We start from the raw sequence: 4,654 nt of genomic DNA, 5'->3' as shown, positions 1-4,654 counted from the left end.
CTAGTTTATAACCTAGTCTAAACAATACAGAAACAAAATATATGAAATTTATTTTGTATAAATTTGGGAAATATTCTATAACAATCTACAGACCGGTACTCGTTCGCTCGTCCAACGAGAAACGTTATAATTAATAGGTCTCATAATAAAAAAAACAGAAATAATGTCAGACTCCTGTGTTATGGATCCAGTACCTCTATTTCTATTTTTTATTTCATCTTTAATACTTACATACCCTTTTAGATTTTTCGTAGGATTTGGAAACCGATAACATGCTTAATTATTAGTACATGCAAATAATGCATCGGAATTTGAAGTGTTAACATGTTATTCCATGTCTATTCATAAAAAGTTCATTTACAGATAAATAATTATTTTGTTGTTATACATCTTTCATTTACTTATGAACATGTAGTTGATTCTTGTTTAGGTCTACATTGTACGTGTATATTGTTACGGGAGTTAGTATATATGATTGAGTACTTATAATGTATATTAATTCCTTTGATCAGAAAATAAGTCGGAGAAAGGAGAACAAACCATACCTACATGTGTATGATCGTTAAAGACAATCTTATCAATACCAGATGTGCATATCATGAATGAAAAAAATGCATACACTGTATATTTAGTACACATTATTTTTCTTATTTACAAGAGTTTTCTACATGCACGATGATGCCTTTCAAACAGAAAGAAACAATAATATACATTATAAGCACTTAATCGGTTTGTTCTCCTTACTACCACTTTTTTTCTGATCAAAGGAATTATATAAACACTGGAAAACAATAGAGGTGTCATTATAGTCTGTTCTGGTATAATACAGGTAGATTTTTACCTGTATTTACCTGTTCACCAATAGGAAATACTGTGTTAGCTATAGGAATATTTAACGAATATATTTCCTGGATTTCGTAATATTTACTGGAATTATGAATAAATATATACAAGATTCCAGTTATTACTTAATAAAACACATCAAAATACATTAACTGAAAACCTGTTTTTATTACCTTCATATTAAACCAATATTATACATTTTTACTATACATTAACATGTTTGTTATATACATATTTCATAAAATAGAACTAAAGTTAGCAAAATATTTATGACAAATATAATCAGACAGATATCATGTATATGCAAAAACATATGCAAAGCTGTGAATGAAAATAAATAAAACAAAATTAATTACATGTACACATGGAATTCTTAGCACTGATTGATCAAATTAATCATATTCAAAAAATGCATACATACACAAAGATACATGATATAAAACTAATATAATAGCACTAACTTACTAAAGGTGAAATATTGGAGAGTCCATAAAAAGCACAGATACTGAAAAGTTCATAATTTTAAGGAAACCTAGCAAAGCAACAAATAAAAATTCCATAACGAGCACATTTATCACAATGTCATTCTAAATACAAAATATGGGATGCTGTGTCGGCGTACTGGATTACATCTGTTGTACCATTCTCCAAGCGCTCCTTTCGTTGGTTAAGGCGGCTGTCGTTGTTACGTTAGCGTTTTGCTCTTGGTCTGAGTTGTCCCCCTGCTGCGTGTTGGATGCGCGTTATCTCGTTGATGGCTTGCATTTCGTGGAAGACGCGGATGATGCTGTAGATGTTGGGGTGGGCGTGTTCCACTTTCTTCTTCAGTTTGCTGTGCCATCCCTCTATGCGGTTGGTTGTTATGGGTCCCTCGGTCTCAAAGTGGTTCCAGAGTTGTTGATCTCAGTCAATCCACTGTGTCACAACGTAATCTGTAAATGAAGTGGTGTCTTATGGAACATCAGCATCGTCTATGTCCTCCAGCGATTTGAACCAGACATCTTCTACACGGTCTAACGGAACAAGGGGTAGTACAGCGGCACGCCGTACAATTGGTCGGACATCATCGTTGTTGGCGTAGAGTTGTTGGAGTCCGGTCTACTGGACTTTCCTCCAAACACACTGTGTATAGTGGAATAACCAGCCCTTAAAACTCACAACTGGAAACACTGCGCGGATGGCGATCTGGGCAACAGCCTCAAAGTCCAGGAAACTGTGGTGTGATTGAGTTGGCCGTTGAGTTCTGTCATCTTGGTCTTGAGTAGTGTAAAGAATCTTTATGATAATGATTATGCCTTAGGGGAAAATAATCTAATGAGTGATACTTAGTTATTAATAATTACACTGAAGACGCATTTATTGGCAAAAAGGATTCTCTGAAAATAATGCTCCAATATTAAGTTGCTTCACCCTGAATCAAATCAATTGATATCTAAATTTAAAAATTAAAAATTTACTTAAATTTTCAAAGCATTATCATCTATATGTATATTATTAAGTATATAAAATACATAAAATATCTGTGGATTTCACGTTACTGTTTTGTATAGATCTAGCTAATGAAAAAGGTATATGATATGACAAAAATGGCTAAAATCATGAAAATAGACCATAAAAAAGCTACATGTATATGACAGTACTGTATATATGATACAGGTAATGTGGGAGAACTCAGGTAGAAACCAGGTCAAATATATATGAAACAGACTATAACTGCTATCGCAACATTGCTGCCTCTATGCATTTTTTTTTAAAGTGGGAGAAAGGAGAGCACACATGGGTTCTTCCCTGAACACCAGCTCTGCTTAAATCACATGTTTACATAGGTGGTCAGTTGTGACGATAATGAGTTATAGTCTATTGCAGAAATGGTGTACAGGTACATTGCACAGCCAAATTAACTTCTGATAACTAATCAGATAATCAATTACTGCTAATAATTGCAAAATGATGATAAACATTTAGAGAATAATCTAACTGCATACTTCCAACATATCTCAATGGAAAACTTTAGGCAATAAATCACTTGCTACCACAGTCCACTGCACACATAATTCCCTTTCATGGCCAATCATGATTTCATGACCACGATAGGGGGTGTGCCCCGTGGACTGTGGTCACAAAAGCTCTAAGAAAGTGGAGATGATCAATAAGTTAGTAACGAGTGTACAGTGGAAAGGATAAACTAGGTGGACACATTTAAAATAAGAAAAAAAAGAGTTAAAAATGGTAATTTCATGATTGAAAAACAAACAATAAAAATTATTGAGTTGGCAGCGTTATTGATTTCCTTATCACGCGATAGGATAAGCATTTCATGGAAAAGATTATAATCTTTAGGAGCTGTTTCTTTTTACAAAATAGCACATTCAAATATACTATTCATTGAAAGAACTGGAATTCCTTAGGGATTGATAAACCCTTACATTATATGTATGATAATGGTTACAATATCCTGAACCTTTGCCACATCTTGAAAATTAAACTGAAAATGAAGTCAGAAATTCAACATTGTTTCCCGTATTTTGTTCTAATTGTTGAACAAACACTCCTTGCTTTCCCTGACACTGGAGCTGGATAGTAATTCAAAAAAGATCTTGTATCCATTATGAAGGATACACTCAGACTGGGCTATTGAGAATAAAGACAAACTTACCTGGTTCTGATTAGTACTCACTCAGACAGGTACATGTTGATTATCTGCAGTGTAGGGTAGGTAAAAAGATTGTCCAAGTGAATATTTTTTACTCAATTTTACTGTTTTGTTCGAGTTGGGAAGCATGCAGTAAGCCAATTATTGCATGATTTCTCGTCACTCGGGACTTATTACACCCCCTGTTACTCGAAAACCATGCAATAACCTTTACATATTTTACTCTTTGTGTTTAATTTGTGTGACTTCAGTTTGATATTATTATCTGTTATGAATACAAATACTTCCTCGGCTATCATACGGATTGGTTTTTATTCAACTTTGTAGACATAAAAAGTATCATCTTACTTATTTCTTTTGGTAGGTAAAATATTAGCTATCATGGTAAAAAAAAACCAAAAAACCCTTTAAGGGCATAAACATAAATAACAAAGAACACAGTTCATTGATGACACCTCCTTTATTTTATTCATAAAGTCTATAAATATGCTAGATAAATATGCTAAAATATCAGGGTTAAAAGTAAATACTGAAAAAACAAATGTTATTTGGATAGGTAAGAACAAAATTAGTGCTGATGTATATCATCTAAGGTGGAAACTAAAATGGGGAACAACCAAATTTACCTTACTTGGGATTGATTTCTCTGTCAATTTAGAAGACATGGTTACTGTAAAATTCAACAAAATTATTAGTAATATAGGTTGCAAGTTACATCAATAGTCAAAAAAAAATTTAACACCTATAGGGAGAATAACTGTTCTTAAATCTCTTATCATTGCAAAAAATAATCACCTGTTTATATCTTTCCCTACTCCAAGTAAAGACATAATTCAATCATTGAACAAAAAAAAAAAAATTTTTTTTTTCCTGGCAATCACCTATTGATAGAATAAAACGCTCAACAATTGTTTGAGACTATAGTGAGGGTGGACTCAAAATGATTGATTTGAAAAACTTTATATATGGACTTGAAACTAGCATTGACTTTAGTATCATATCTAAAAAGTGAGTTGACATTCTTAGTTAAAACAGGCTATAACTAAACGTCAAAGGATTTTCTATATAAACACATTCCTGTCAATTTTCCAGAGTTGGTGTTCGGGGAATGAGCCAACACACCGTAGGTATCTATACTAACTTTTCTACAGGTAAACA

At 32.8% G+C, this 4,654-nt stretch overlaps 1 protein-coding gene across 1 annotated transcript in view; it reads left to right on the top strand.

Annotated features, from left to right (window-relative positions):
* Window positions 1-4,654, top strand: part of LOC110460420 — a 17,387-nt gene that overhangs the window by 4,326 nt on the left and 8,407 nt on the right. The gene's annotated exons all lie outside the window — the stretch shown is intronic.

The sequence above is a fragment of the Mizuhopecten yessoensis genome, unplaced genomic scaffold (assembly GCF_002113885.1).
Source record: "Mizuhopecten yessoensis strain PY_sf001 unplaced genomic scaffold, ASM211388v2 scaffold10393, whole genome shotgun sequence".
NCBI lineage: Eukaryota > Metazoa > Mollusca > Bivalvia > Pectinida > Pectinidae > Mizuhopecten > Mizuhopecten yessoensis.
Note: the sequence above shows the minus strand (reverse complement) of the source record. Positions and strands in the feature narration are given on the sequence as shown.